The following is a 16,158-nucleotide window of genomic DNA, read 5'->3' as shown; positions in this document are numbered from 1 at the left end:
AAGCTTCAGTAAAGACCACAGCCACCCAGCCACCATTGGCCGCTGGGACCTAGCGCCCTCTCCTGCCAAGGGACGTGGGGGGCAAGAGGGAGAACCAACCTTCTTGTCTTCGCCCACTGGCACTCTTTAAGCTTGGGCATGAGTATGTTTAGAGGTTTGGGTAAAAGTAGACCTCAGAGAAAAATGAAAGGCTGGGCTGGGGCTGTTGCTGGTAAGGGTGCCGCAAAGATTGGATACTTTGTGAAACCCTCCTCTCCCTCCTCCTCCTAGCCAGCGCAGCTGGGGCGGGGACCCCATGCTCTCTGCTCCGCTCTCGACGCTGGGATGGGGAGTGAGCGCAGGGGCTCTAGAGACGCGACTGCAAGCCGTGGCGCCCCCGCTCGCTTGCTCGCTTCCTCCTTCCCGGCGCCACCTCGACTCTTCTAAGCTCTCGGAGCACACTCCTCGGGCAGCGCGGGAGCGACCCGGAGGGAGCTGGTGCCCGGAGGCTAAAGGCGAAGGTGCGCTGCGTACGGTCAACCGGCGGCGGCCAGAAAGCGGGCAGGTGAGCGGCGCCGCGGGGCGCCGGGCGGGCGCGGGGCGGCAGGACGGCGGGGCGGGGGCCGCGGGAGGAGGCGGGTCTGCGCGGGCCCGGTCTCCTCCCCCTGCTCTGACGCGGGGCCCGTGGCTCCCGGGGAGGATGGACCCAGCTCCGCGCTCGCCGGGGCTTCCCCGGGCTGGAGAGCGCGCCTGAGTGCCGCCGCCCGCCGGGCATGGGGAGCCGCTTCCTGGGCGGCTGCGGCAGAGGAGGAGGATGCTCTGGGCGAGCCGAGGTGAGGCGCGGCGGGGGCACGGGGCAGCCCTGGAGTTCAGCGCGAGCAGGTGCCCGGCGAGGACACTGCGCTAGCGGGCCCGGGTGGCTCCTCTGGACCCTCTGAGCCAGTGTGAGAAGGAGGGCTGTCGGGGCGCGCCTCTTGGGAGTTTGGCTAGAGGTTCTGCGGGATGGCGACTGCAGCAGTTTTCGACCCTCTCCCTCTACTTACTGGGAGGCAAGGGGCGACCTCTGTTCACCCCCAATCTCCCACCTCATTTCCCTACTTCTGACCACGGGCGATCCTCTGGTCTCAAGACACTCATCTCTCTCCAGGACCCTCTGCATCCTCCTCCTTCCTGCGGTCCCGGCTCTATCGTCCCGAGCTTTCTTTCTCCCACTCCAGAACCTGCCCTGCGCTCCTCAAATCACTTCCCAGCCTCGCTAGTGGCGCCCGGGGGCTGGACCCTCTTCCCCACTTGGCGAAACCCGGTTTCTCACTCCTCTACTTCATGGCAGCGCTGCGGTCCTGCCTCGACCTCTGGGAAAACCGGATCTATCCCAGTGACCCCAACCCTTTGGCGAACACTGTCAAAGCTGGATCTCGTGTTCTTCGGACCCCAACCCTTCTTTGGGTTGTCCATCGCCTCATTTTCTGCCGCTTGTCCTCCTCCATTCCATCCCCCGGGTCGCTTGCCATCTCGCTGCTCCCCTTCCATCCTCACCAGCCCGCACCAGTTCTCTCTGGGCTTCTGACTCCACTCTCTGCCTCGAGTGTAGAGTCTTTTTTTTTTTTTTTTCCTTACTGGGGAAAGTTTAAACCCTTGTGATTCTAGTCATCAAGGAATCATAAAAGGGGATCTCCACCGCCTAGAGAATCCCGAATTCAGGGAATCCGGAGAGGCAGGGAGTGGAGTCCTGGCATCGGGAAGGGGCAATGGTTGTACATACAAAGTGAATTTCCAAACCCTGGCTAGTTGCTGCCTCCGCTGGCTGCGTCCCGCGGAGTATTACTGTGAGCCTTGGTGGGAGGGCGCTTCTTTTCTCTGCACTTTTTTAAGGCACTTTTTTCCGCCTTTTCCTTTTCTTTGGTGGTGCTGGTGGATCAGTTGGGGGGGCAGTGGGCAGAAGGGAAAACTGCCTGGCGAGGCCAGTGCCACTTGGCTAATGCTTTGCTTCCTCCTGGACCCGCCAGACTGTGTACGTTTCACTCCGTATAAACTATCCCCAACCCCCAACTGCATCACACAAGTCCTCATTGTTGGGGGTCTGCTGGGGCACTTCCGCCTGGGCTGGGAGAGTCTAAAGGAATGGGGTGGGGGTGGGGAAGCCTGGAGCGATTGGAGACCGCCGGGCTTTGGGCTTTCGGTGGCAGCCGGAGTAGAGAGCGCCGCGGCGCGGGCATCTGCGCGCTCATGGAGTGTGTGTGTGTGTGTGTGTGTGTGTGTGTGTGTGTGTGTTTTGCAGAAGCTCGGGTGCCTGTCCGCGTGGGTGGGTGCCTCCATGTGCGTTTAGATGTCCGCTCACGCCTGTGTTGAGCTGGGTTAGCAAGAGGGGCAAGTGGAGAGCCTGCAGAAGGAGTGCGCCTTTCTCTGCCCCGGGGCTGGACGCGCGGGCGAGGCCTCCTCTAAGGCGTAGGCTACAATGCTTCTCCCAGCAAGCCCGCGGAGACCGGAGCGAGAAGCCTCGCTGCAGCTTCTTCCGCCGGCCCCCCTCCTGCTGGCCGGTGAGACGCACTTTCACAATGTTGATGGCTTTGAATAAAGGCCTGGTGGGGGTTCCGCTGAAGCTTCACAACACTTAACATGTTTTCAAGTAATCATATAAATTAAAGGTGGCTTACGTTCAGAACCTCCTAATTATCTGGCTCACGTTTGTACATTTATGTGCCAATTATAGGTCTTCGGGAAATCCATAAAATTATAAACCATCCCCACCCCCTGAATTAGCACCCATTGTTTTTATTATCTCAGCGCTGAGTGATTTGGGATGGAACCCTGAATTCCACAGGCGAAAAGAGCCAATGGGTTGCGGGGGAGAGGTTAGTTGGAGTACCAACGCTCCACTACCTCTTCCCCATGGCTCTTTTGCTCCCTGTCCCGATAAGGCTTGGTAACCATTCTGGAAACTGAAAGGGATCAAAGATTTTCTTGATTTCCCATTGAGAAGGGCGACCTAATCAAAGCTGCATAAAAAGTCAACTTCTAAGCAATCAGAAATTGTCTGCTGATGTCCTTGATTGAAACCCTAGCATTCAAATGGAGTATTGAAGAACTCTCAGGAATGGCTTTTGAAGCGCTATTGTTCTTTTCCATACACAGAAACCCTCTTCAAGGTTTAGGAAGTTCAAAATGCAGTGATTTGAAAGGACTGATGTTGTAACTATTTGGCAACGCAGGCAGGATGGGCGGGGATGAGGGAAGAGGCCAGGTGGGAAGTGCAAAAGTGTTGTTACCATCTTCTTGGGAACCGTGGCTCTCAAGTGGGGGGTTCAGCTCTACACATCAACTTGGCAATTAAATCTCTTCCTAAAGCGGATTTAGAAGATGATTTTTAGTAGTTTTTTTTTTTTTGATGGTTTGCTTAAGGTCTGAACAGGCGTATCTGAAACATTTAATCATGTTCATTGTATTCAACAATAAAATCTGAATAAAAATTACTGATTGTTGATGAAGCTCATCTCCCAAGCTGTTTCACAGTATGTCTCATTTGCAAGACACACCATTGTGTGAGGCTGCAGGGAAGAGATTGTATCACTTATTGTTCATTTTCTCCTCCCAGAGCCAGAGAGGAATATGGTTCTTCACTCCCCTTTGCCCTGTAAAGTAATTTTTCTTAAATGGGTGGGTGTTCAGCTTGGTACCTAATAGTACCCATCTAAAAATGGCATTTGGTAGATTTCTGAGGCTTGGAGCCACCCTGCAGGCAGATGAAGAATCTGTTTGAGGCAGCAATTCATTTTGATATTTCACTCAAGTCAAACATGTTGTTTTTGCTGGGATTTAATCCTTTCAAACTAATAAAGCAAACAAAACAAGAAAATCACAGTTTATGTCTTTTAGATGGCACTTTAAAAAAAATAGCATACATTAAAGGGTGTTTCAGGAATGTTAGGTGTTATTTAGGACTTACTGTGAAAAAGGATGTTCACCAGTTAAGCAATTGAGGAGAAATCACTTCACTTCTCAGAACCTCAGTTTCATCATCTGCAAAACAGGGACAATTATTACCTATCTTGTGGGTCTTTGAACAATATTATGGGGGAAAATTCCTTCTAGTGTACATGGCAGGATTCCAAGAGAATGGTATTTTTTCAATAATGGTATGGGATTCTGTTGGGGGAAGAGGATGACATTTGGAATTGGAAGATCAGGATTGAATCCAATTACTACCTGTCTTGTGATATTTAGCAAGTCATTTCACATATTAATAAAAATAAGAATAAGTAATCTTTATGGAAGACTTAGAGCACTTTGCCCTTCATTTACTTAATCTTTAAATAACTCCAGGAAGTAGAAACTTGCATTCTCATTCCTATTTGATAACTAAGGGAACTGGGCAGAGGGAAATTTGGCAATTGGCCTGAGATGAGCTGGCAAGTAAGGGAAGGAACTAGAATTTAAACCCACTCATTCTGGTTCAGAGTGTGCCCTAACCACATGTCAGGCTGCATCTGAATGGGGAGGTGATACCAGCCATTTCCCAGGCAGGTTGTAAAATTAATGAGGAGTAATGAGATAGTAAGACTGGCTAGTAAGAAGGGAGCTACAGAATTCTCTCATATTATATGCTAACATAAAATGAGCGCAACTCAATGGCCAATGAGACATTGGGTGATGGTGGACATTTTGAATACATATGACTTTGAGGCGGCCTCTAACAGGTATTGGTTTGTATTGGTTCCCATCTAGCTATGTATCTGTGAAAATATTTATTAATTAGGTAATTAATTAGTAAATAACTGATGTGGCAATTGGTTGGTAATGCAGAAACTACATTATTGCTATCTTCTGTTAAGAGCCTTAGTAAGAAGAAATTCTCCAACTACGAGGTGATGTTAGTCAGTCTTAGTCCTTCAGCTCTGTAAGCTGGGTCGCCTGGGCTGGTTTATCAAACTTCTCTGTGCTTTGCTTTACTTTATAGTAAAACAACAGGCTCAATTCATAAGATTCCTGTGAAGACTATAGGAATTAACAGAGTGCTTAGAACAGTACCTAGCAGGCAATGGTACTGTTACTTTGCGATTAATATTACCCTTCAAAATGAGATAAGAATTCTTCCCCTTGTAATAAGAAAGTTATCTGCCTTTTTTTTTTCTTTCTTTCTTTGGTAGCCAGTGGTGGCAGAGAAAGAGATACATTTCAGGATTCCAGAAAAACATTTTCCTTTGTTCTATTTGGAATATTTCCTTGTAGAAAAGGAATTCTGGAAGTGCACATCACGCTAAGCTCTCCATGACATTGTCCTGTTCAATAATAATTTGGAGGAAAATAAAATGACTTTGATTGATGATTGAATTCTAGAAGTGGATTAGTCAACTTTGCCAGTTGGTAGATAGGAAAAATCAGACTTGAGGAGCGGCATAAATATATAGTTGAGGGGCACCATTGCAACCCAGAATTCTTGGACTCCTTGTCCAGTGCTCCTCCGAGGCCAGATTGTCTCCAGTACCAGATAGAGAAGTAGCTTGAAAATATAAATAAAACTTGGCAGGGGAAGGTGTTGTCAGGGTAAGACATGAGCCAGCTAGACATTCTGTACTGAAAAGAGTGTCAGTAGGAAATGTGTGTTCATATCCATGAAAACTAGCATTGCACTCTGCCTTCAGAATGTGTGTCAGGATATGAACGCCTGCAAACACAAAATAAAACAACCCATTATGCCAATTAATCACCTGGATGTTTCCCCTTAGGTTGGAGAGCAAATGTTCAGGTTTCTTTTTTTCTGTGACATTCTCTTTGTGTCGTCATTCCATTTGTTCCTCAGATAGGGGAAGGTTTTGGTTCAGGAATCATAAAACTCCTCTGGCTTCTATTTCATGAAATATGCAGCATATTCTATTGGAAAGAAATTGCCAGCTTGCTTTTATTATTATTATTTTACTTTATTTGAACCCGACATATAGCCAATCTACCATGCCAGTGGGGGATTCTCATAAAGAGAACAGAAATAAAATTCTGCTGAATAGAAGAGCTCACAGCTAAAATTATGAAAGTTTGGTGGTGGTGAAAGTGGGTTGATTGGTTTAGGGGGTTAAAATGAGGGGTGGGTCCACTCAGACAGGAGTGACTCCTACAGAGTAAACCCAGGCCAGCAGTGTTGACCACATACAGTGAGTCTTGGAAAACTATGAGTCCCCCATGTGCTGGCTCCAAGTGACACAGCAGTCTCTGATTCTGCAGATCAGTCTTTCTGTCTCTTGTCAGGATCATGATCTGTGGCTTTACTGTCCATCAGTTCAATCATGACCTTCTTTCTCTGTATCTCCATTTCTCCTTGTTTCTAACTGGGTCTTGGTCTCAATGTTTATATCTGTTCCTTTGTGTTCTTGTTACTGTTAGAATGAAAATGAAGATTGAAAAGTTACAAAGATGCATTGAAAGCATGAGGTTTGGGGTATGGGTTCTGTGTCCCACAAGGCTCCATGGGTTGAGATTTGATCTCTTAATTGTGAGGTATTAAGAGGGTTGAGAGGCTGAGGCAGGAGGATCGTGAGTTCAAAGCCAGCCTCAGTGACAGTGAGGCGCTAAGCAACTCAGTGAGACCCTGTCTCTAAAATAATGCAAAATAGGACTGGGGATGTGGCTCAGTGGATGAGTGCCCCTGAGTTCAGTCCCTTCTACCCTCCAAATAAAGAAGTTGGAAGCTTAAATCTGAATGTGATGTTTAGAGGTGAGGCCTCTGGGAGTTCTTTAGAATTAGAGAATGTTATCGGGATGGAGGTTCCCAAGAGGGAATACTGATGATTTTGTATGAAGAGGGAGAGAGACCCCAGAGACACACATGCATGCTTCCTAACTTGTGCCTTGTGCCACTTCAGGACTCTGACAGCAAGAAGGCAATCACAAGATGTGGCCCCTAGACTGTGAACCTCCAGACCTGTGAGCCAAAATGAACCACCTTTTACAGAAAATTAGTGTGTGGCATTATGTTATTAACCACAGAGAATGCACTCGTACAGAGAATATCCAGGAAATGAAGGAAGAAATTCCTGGTCAGGCATATAAACAGCACTTTCTAGATCCACTCATGTTTATTGAGCACCTACTTTCTCCTGGTCCAGCTTTTTGCTAATATTTTGAACAGTACCAAGATGCAAAGGTACGATCTGTCATCTAGGGACCTGGCTTGAAAGTCACCAGATCTTGAAGGTTGCCTGGGAGTTCCTCAGGATTTAAAAGGAGTCCAGACTGAAAGAAGTGCATGAGCAAAAACATTTGGACATGAAGGTTTGTTATTGGTTTAGGGATGGATATAATTGGCTGTGGTCATAATGTAAAATATGAGGTGTAAATGTTTGTTTGTTTGCTAGGGGGGTGAGTATGAGGGAGTGAATTCTAGCACTTGATCACTGAGCCACCTCTACAACCCTGTTTTGTATTTTATTTAGAGATGGAGTCTCACTGAGTTACATAGCATTCACCATTGCTGAGGCTGGCTTTGAACTGGTGATCCTTCTGTCTCAGCCTCCTCAGCCACTGGGATTATAGGCATGCTCCACTGCGCCTGGCGTAAATGTTTTTTTGAATAGAGCATTTTCCAAGAAGAGTCCCACGTAACAATAATTTCCCTCAAATTTGTATGGATATTTCATAATCAGCGGAAACATGTACCACATGCAACAATTTTTGGAAGGTACCAAATTATACATTCTGCTTAGCGTATCATGGCACTTACTGATATGTTAAAGTTTCAGAAAATTTCTGCAGTAAAGAAACTCATTTAACTCATTAAGAATTTGCTAAACTCATTGCCATATCAGTTAGTCAGTTTTCTGTTGCTATGACAAAATGCCTGAGATAATCTATTTAAAAAGAGGAAAGATTTACTATGGCTTATGGTTTCAGAGGTTTCTGTCCATGGCTCTGTTGTTTGTGAGCCAGAATATCAGGGGCAGGGAATACCACAGTAGAACAAAGCTGCTTGCCTCATGATGACTAGGAAGCAGAGAGAAAGAGGGAGAGAATGGACAAGTCGCAACATCCCTTTCAAGGTCAATGCCCAGTGAGCTAACTTTTTTCTACAAGGCCCATCTCCCAAAGGTTCTTTTACCTCCCAGTATCATCACAGGCTGGCCACAGACCTTTAACGTGTGGCCCTTTGAAGGAATGTTTAAGATCTAAACCATAGCACCATAGATCCTTTGATTTCAAAAACCAACTCTAGTGTCTATGAGGTCGTTTGGGGAAAATGCAAGGAACTACTAAAGATTTTTAAACATTTTTACTGTGAAAGTAATGTGATTTTGAAATGTAGATAGACTATTTGGGGAAAAAAAAAACTGTACCTACCACTCAGCTAATGAGATAAAACCATCAAATAGCATTGAAGCCTCCTAATTATTTTTTTCCAGATCATATCACCCTCCCTCCAGCCAGATGTAATCACTCTCCCAAATTTGATGTTCATTACTCCATATGATTCTTTTGAAAATGCTTATCAGAAGAATGGACCTAACTAGAGATCTGATGATTTCTCATCCAATTTTAAGCTAGTCAATAAAAGATAATAAAATGAAATATTATTTGGTCCAATAATTGTCCTAGAATAAAAGACACTTATAAAATGTTTAGAGGAAAGAAGTATGGCTTCTGCTTTTAGCTCTACTGTCTGGAATATAGTAGATGCTCAGTAAATTTCTGCTGAATTGAATTAAATGTGTGCTGTGTTAGGGCTCATCAAATAAATGGGGGTAAAAAGACTAGAAATATAAAAAAAAAATTCAAAAGGACTAGAGTAAATTAATTGTTTTCCAAAGACAATAGTAAATACTTTGTGGTCAGTGAACTTGAAAAACTATTTTTGCTACCATTCTTTATTTTATAATATGTATTTGGAAGTGAATAGTAACCGTCACTTGTCGAAAGTGATATTTATGTCTTCTTGACGTCTCTTGGAATAATTAACAGCAACTACTTACCCAAATCTGTCCTGTTAAGATAGCTGGTTCAGTAGAGCTACCCACTGCTGTTTCAGGAAAAATTATAAATATAAATACTTTCCATCAAAAAGGAAATTTATAAATTGCAATGCAGATTAATTACTCAGTACCCTGACACTAAATACTTTGAAGGTTTATGAGGGTGTTATCCTTGGAGTCCTCAAGAAATAACTTACTATCAGTAACAGAATGTCCCAGTTAGGCATTGTCCTGCCAGCACCAGTGTCTCTCTTGATATGTGTGAGGGACAGCCTCTTGAAGCACAAGTCATACCTGGGTGACATTCTCCTTTTTATTATCCTAGCCTATATCTGTGTGTTGCTGTCCATGTGTCAGCATGTGGGGCGAATGACACAATATTGATGTAGAATGTGTGGTAGAAAGAATGAGAGCAGGAGGTTGAAGACTCCCCTGCTCGCTGGGGCAGCTTTTGGTACCAAGTCCCAGCTGTGTGGGAGATGGAAGATTGACTCCTCCCACAGGGCTACAAGATGATGATCACTGCTGGGGTTCTCTGTCTTCTTTTTGCTGGTAGAAATTTCTCCTGGCAGTTTCGGGCGTGGTGGATAACACCCCAGCAGTTAACAGAACAAAAGTGAACTTTGCCATGTGGATGATCATAAATAAAATTAAAAAGTGCACCCAGGGCCTGGGAGAGAATCTGCACAGGCCCTTCCCTAGGGGTTGCTTGGTGGTACCTGTGCACTAGGGCAGTGGCATGTCATGGGGCTTGTGTTGATGTGAATAAAGGCCATATTTTTTTTCTGGGCAGTGTTATATGGTACTCCCCAAACGTCCAACTGTAAACCACAACCATTCAGATGGACTAGGTAAAATCAGAAGTGCCAGCCATCCAGTTGTGGATAAAGCAAGAGAGGGCCAACCATGTGCTGAATCTGAGCTGGGGCATGCATTGTTAGAACAGAGCCCCCGTGAATGCAAAAAGGTTACTGTAATTTATTCCTTTGGGAAGCTGATTAGATTTATGGACCACATAGAAGTTGGAGTCTTGCCAACCTTCTGCTATCTAACTTCTTAATTTTAATGTAGTCGAATTTATCAATCTTTTATTTTATGGTTGGCACTTTTTATGTCTTGTTTAAGAAAGCCTTTTATTTTTTAACCCTGATGTCATGAAGATATTCTCCTTTATTATCTTCTAAAGCTTTGCTTTTTTACATTTAGGTTCTGTACTCCACAGGGGTGTGTGGTGTGTTTGTGTTTGTGTGTGTGTGTGTGTGTGTGTGTGTGTGTGTGTGTGTGTGTGGTATATGGTGTGAGGTAGGAATGCATTCAGTGTTCTTCCATATGGGACAATTATATTTTGGCACTTACAGTGAGTTTCTAGGCATATGTTTTGTCCATTCTTTTGCACAAACCAAACTTTATTGTTATTGCTCTGTAATAGGCCTTTGTATTTGGCAGGACAAATCTTTTATTTTGTCATTCTTCAAATGTGTCTTGATTTTGTTCTTGTCCCTTTGTCTTCCATATATATTTCATAATCAGCTTTTAAGTTTTCGGAAAAAATACTCTTGAGATTTGATTTGCATTACATTGAATTTGCAGACTGATTTAAGGAGAATGACATCATTAGGATGTTGCGTCTTTTCTACCCCATAAATGTAGCAACTCTTCATTTATTTAGTTCTTGCTTAATGTCTTTCCATAGAGTTTATAGTTTTCCTCCACAAAGGTGTACCCTGTTTTGTTAGATTTATGTTCATGTGTTTTATATTTTTGTTATTATTAATGCTACCTCTTGAAAATTAAATTTTCTACCTATTTGTTAGTTTTCCATCATGTAGAGTGCCTTTCTTACTCTGAATAGGGGGTAGTCAGAGAGGCGGATGAACTTGCAGAGTGAGTGAGTGTTTACTAAAGTGCGAGGTACTTCATCTGCTCTCATTTGCTACCCAGAATGGCCTTCGGAAAGGGATGTGGGTAGCTGAGCACCACCTTGGACAGCGTCACCATCCTCCTTTGCAGACTGGTAGTGCAGGGGTCGTAAGAGAACATCATTGGTCCAGAGTGTGGCCGTGGAAATACATAGTGAGGGAAGGGCTGTGTGGGTGACCACCTTGTGTAGCAGCCAGTCTCATTCAATGGCAGAGGGATTTTTTTTAAAGTTTTTATTGGTGCATTTTAATTATACATAATAGTGGGATTTGTTGTTACATATTCATACATGAACATAACACGATCTTTCAATTTCCTTCTCAAGTACCTCCCTGTTTCTTCTTATCTCCTCCCTCCTCCTAATCCCCTTCCTCTATTCCACTGACCTCCCTTCTAGATTCTCCGACACATACTTGTTTCCTCTTTTTTTTTTTTTTTAACCCAGGGGTGCTCAACTGCTAAGCCACATCCCTAGCCCTTTTTCATTTTTTATTTTGAGACAGGGTATTTTAAGTTGCTTTGGTGCTTGTTAAATTGCTGAGGCTGGCCTTGAATTTGCCATCTTCCTGTCTCAGCCTCCCAAGCCACTGGGATTACCCTTTTTTCCCTCCCTCTTTAGTTTCTTCACTTGAAGGAAAACATAGGATCCTTGACTTCTTGAGTTTGGCTTCTTAATGTTCTCAAGTTCTATCCATTTTCTAGCAGATGATATCATTTTATTCTTTTTTTAATGGCTGAATAAAACTGCATTGTATATATATACCGCATTTTCTTTAACCATTCATCTGTTGACAGATACCTAGGCTGGTTTTGTAATTTTCTCTATTGTGAATTATGCTGTTATAAATATGGGGGTAGGCATATATTGCTATACTATGCTGATTTTAACTCTTGAGGATAAACATCGAGGAGTAGCATAGCTGGGTCATATGGTGGTTCCATGCCTAGTTTTTTGAGGAACCTCCATACTGGTTTCCATGTTGGTTGTACTAATTTTCAGTCCTGCTAAGAGTGTAAAAGTGTTCTTTTTCCCCCACATCCTTTCCGGCATTTATTATTACTTGCATTCTTGATGGACTGACATTCTAACTGGTGTGAGATGAAATCTTAGTGTAGTTTTGATTTGCATTTCTCTGATTGCTAAAGACATTTGACATTTGAAAAACATCTCTGGTTTTTCATGGAAAGTAAGAGATTGGAGGAAGGAGGATATAGGTCCCTTCTTATTAGATACCCTAGCTGGCCTGAGTGCCAGCAGCTGGGTCCTGGGGGCGTGAGTCTGTCTCCTCACATTGCTCTGGCGTTTCAGGCAGACCATAATGACTTGCTGCCTGCCTCGGGGTCTAGTTCTGGTGTGGAGACCCAGCCCTAACTGGACCCTTGAGGCTTATCTCAGATGACTGTGCCTTATTCCCGCTGTCAGATGAGGAGCCACACGTCTGGGGATGTGGAAACAGGTGTCCAGGTCATCAAATTGAGCTAGAATAGAGACTGGGGTCTCCTAGCGCTCAGACCAGGGCTCTTTCCACATCACTCCATTGACTTAAGATCTTCAAGTGCACTGTGATGGTATGTAGTGAAATGCTGCTGAAAATGTGGTTATGTGTGGAATTGTAACACTCACCTAACATACCTGCAAGAAGGATGTCGAGTGTGGCCCAAGTGGTGATTATTACCTGACAATTTCTCTCTCTCTCTCTCTCCCCCCCTCCCTCTCTCCTTCCCTCCTCCCCCCTCTGCCATATCCCTTGCACTATTACTCTTTTTGTAAATCTACTTAGATTTTTTTCTCCCCCATTCCAATAATATCTCTGTTTTGGGATGCAGGGCAAATATCCATTTCTCTTTAAAGGTTACCTCTTACAACATCAGGTTGGATAAAGTTTCACAGTCCTCCTCCCTGCTGGCTGGGTGCCTTGCCTTCCTATTATCAGCACAGGTTTCACTGTGTTTTCGGAGATGAAGGTAATATGTGCAGCACTAGTTTAGGTTGCTATAAAAGAGGTCGCGTCATATCAAACAAGGTTACGGAAGAGAACAGCTGACTACTTGGCTAGCCCCTGATGCTATATATTTTCTCTTTGCTGTCTGTGGGTTCATGTGAGTAAGGCCAGATATCATTCTGCGTACTCTGACTGTTCCAGATGTCTTGGGGGAGAAGGAAGTCTTGACTTGTTTCAGTAGCCATAAATCAGCATGGCTGGGAAGAAGGACGTGGGAGAAGGGGACCAGCATTGCCCTCTTTAAGAAATAAAGGTCATAACAACATAGGCTTATTAGCCTGAGCTGGACACCTCCCTCCTCCTGCCTCTCCAAGGTATGCATGTCATTCTTTGTATCTCAAATACAGGACTCTGTTACTAATCCTCCACCCCATTATGTCCTCCCTTGTCTGATACAGGTTTGTTCATCTGGATTTCTCTAAAGATTGAAAATTCTTGTAGGGCACTGTCTTTCATGCTCTTTATGCTTGACTTTTGGGGGAAGTGCACCATAAATTATTGTCATCTTTAATTTTTAAAGTCTAGCATAGTTCCTTTGCAGCAGAGGAGAAATTGTCCCTGTAATAAACTGTTTTGGGTTTATGAAAACAAAATAAGTGCTTTGTTTAAATACGTCCCTGTGAGGCATGTTTTAGACTCCAATACTGCTTGCTCTTTGCAGCCCTCCCTCTCCTCCCTCTGTCTGTCCTTCTCTTTCTTTCTTTCTGTCCTCTCCCAATGCTCAATTTTTCCAAATCAAAGGAGTTGCATGAAATCAAGAACAAAGCCTTCTTCACCTAAAGGTTTCAGGGGTGATTTTACAGTTAATAGAATGGGTTTATTCCCTCTTTTTAGGTACATTTTTCTTTTCATTGGGGGAGGAGGTATTTGAGGAATAGTAAAGAGGAGACTTTTCTAGTTTCTGGTCAAATTCCACAGGAGCCTAAGTATCTTACAGGTGCACGGGTGTCATGGCTGGTTCTGTGGCATATCTGCATCTGGTTTAAAAATCTCAGTCTAAAGACTGAAACTTTGACAATCAGTGTATGTCAGGGGTGAACATACCTCTCTGTGCTGTCCCTGAACACATTCAGAATAGCTCCTGGCCACTATCATGACCCCCAGGGAGAATTTCACAATTTTAATAACCTCCACTGTGTCAGTGACAGTCTGGTCAGGAGTTCCGCATCACGTAAGTTAGTAGAGAGGATTGAATGCAGGGAAGTAGTTACAAAGGTGTTGGAAGGGCTAGAAGGATGATAAGGAAGCAAGAGACAGAGATTAGTAGTAGCAGGAAGCCAGGCTACCTCTAGATCTGCAGGTGCGGAGGTTGTGGTGTGGTGCAATGTGAACCCGGGGGGCAACTCCAAGGAGGCTGGTGGAACCCAGAGGACAAGCCCCACGGGCTGCAGGAAGCATGGTGGAGGCTAAGTCATGGGAGTGGGCTCCACACAAGGACAGCCTAGAACCAGAGAGGAGACTTGGCCACTTCTGGAGACGCCTCCTTGTAGCAGAAAGAGAGAAAGGAAGGGAATACCCTGGCTTCTCTCCGCTCCTCCTGTCTCCTTCCAGTCTTTCCCATTGTGTGAACCTAACTGGAAGTCTCTTGGCAAAGGAGCCTGAGAAACGTAGTTGAGATCAACTTCTTGTAACACCCAACAGAGCGGGGCAAGGGGCCAGAAGTGGATCTGAGAGAAACAGGCAAAGGACTTGTTCAGACACCAGGAAAGGAGAGTCACACGTTGCTTCCCAGCAGGGATATGTGCTGAGCAATATGTCTTAGGCATGTTCTTTGTGCAATCGTAGATTGTACTTACACAAACTAGATGGTGCCAGTCAATCAAAATGTCCGGCATGACTATAAATCTGTTTCAGAAATGTTTCTTAATATTGCGGTGTTAAAGGAAAACAGTGAAATGAAGCACTTAGTTTTGGCTAGTTTCTTGTTTTTCCTTTCCCTGTCCTCTGATGTCCTCCTTCCATCCTCCCTGGCAGGAAATTGAGAGTATTCTGTCCCTAAAGGAAGATCTATCTCACCAGGCAATCTCTGTTAGTGCTAGGTGCCCTGGTGGGAGTGACTGCAGTATTGGGACTATATAGTTCCTTCTCTTCAATTCCAGAATCTGAAAGACTCTGATGACCCAGAAGGCTTTGGTAACTTGGTTAGTGGCAAACCTGACCTGACCCTAACTGGCAGGAGGCTGCTTATAATCTGTATCTGAACCCTGTCAGTGGTGTTGGCCACACGTCTTGCTCCAGAGCAGTCATGGGTTTCATTACATTTCATTTCCCTAAACCTGGGTAGGGATATTACATAAAGATAAGTTCTTGCTGCCTTTCTAAAATCAAAACTCAAATCTGCATTCTGAACATCTCAGGTGCCAGGAATTCAGGGTAAGGGATTGTGAGCCTGTATTCTAATGGGATGAGGAAGAGTGGACGCATGGCCAGTCGCACAGGGTCATAGCGCAGCTTGTACATATCAGGCCCCCTTGAAATCAGGCTCTGCTGATGCCAGGTAGGCTGCTGGACTGCCAAACAGCCCACTGCATCTGTAGATGAGGAGACTGCTCAGTCAGGAGCCATGGCACCCCGCTTCCCAGACTGCCAAGGAGCATAGAGGAGCCAGAACCATTTATTTCCCTTTTGCAGTGAATGACCTCTTAGTTCTGAACTTCTGCTTACATATATCCAAACATGTGAGTGCTGGACAGACTGCAGGAGGCCAGCAGGCAAATGTCTAGGGAAGCCCACCTTCTGGTGTCGGTCATACACATTTGTGGGGTGTTTCATGTGTCTACACACGCACACACAATCTCTTTGGACATCTTCTTTGATCTTCAGAACAGTCCTGTTCCATGGATGGGGTAGGCTCTACCAGCCCCACTGTTATGGTTTGGATGTGGTGAGGTGTTCCTCAGAAGCTCATGTATGAGACAATGCAAGAAGGTTCAGAGGAGGAATGATTGGGTTATGAGAATCTTAACCCTATCAGTGAGTTAACCCCCTGATACGGATTAACTGAGTGGTAACTGAAGTGGTAGGGTGTGGCTGGAGGAGGTGGGAATTTGGGTATGGCTTTGGGATATATATATATATAAAATCTGCCAAATGGAGACTTCTCTCTCTGCTTTCTGATCACCATGTGAGCTGCTTCCCTCTGTTAGCCTCTCCTACCATGATGTTCAGCCTCACCGTGAGCCCCAAGGAATAGGGACTGTGAGCCCTCAAATAAACCCTTCCTCCTCTATAATTGTGCTGATCAGGTCCTTTAGCCACAGCAGTGAAAAAGCTGACTAAAATACCCATTTTACCAATGGTCAATC

The 16,158-nt window shown here is 44.9% G+C and overlaps 1 protein-coding gene across 9 annotated transcripts in view; it reads left to right on the top strand.

The window, feature by feature from the left end:
- Positions 1 to 16,158, top strand: part of Dab1 (DAB adaptor protein 1) — a 1,131,390-nt gene that overhangs the window by 715,000 nt on the left and 400,232 nt on the right. For 2 of the 9 annotated variants that reach the window (XM_078026344.1, XM_078026345.1), the window contains exon 1: positions 646 to 812. The exons of 6 other annotated variants lie outside the window; for them this stretch is intronic. The gene's annotated coding sequence lies outside the window, so the exon portion shown is untranslated. Of the gene's footprint in view, positions 1 to 320; positions 545 to 645; positions 813 to 16,158 lie in introns of those variants that run through there. One more of the 9 variants, XM_078026346.1, reaches the window with a different exon arrangement.

This window comes from Ictidomys tridecemlineatus, chromosome 11 (assembly GCF_052094955.1).
Source record: "Ictidomys tridecemlineatus isolate mIctTri1 chromosome 11, mIctTri1.hap1, whole genome shotgun sequence".
Lineage (NCBI taxonomy): Eukaryota > Metazoa > Chordata > Mammalia > Rodentia > Sciuridae > Ictidomys > Ictidomys tridecemlineatus.
This window is presented reverse-complemented; position numbering and strand designations above follow the sequence as displayed.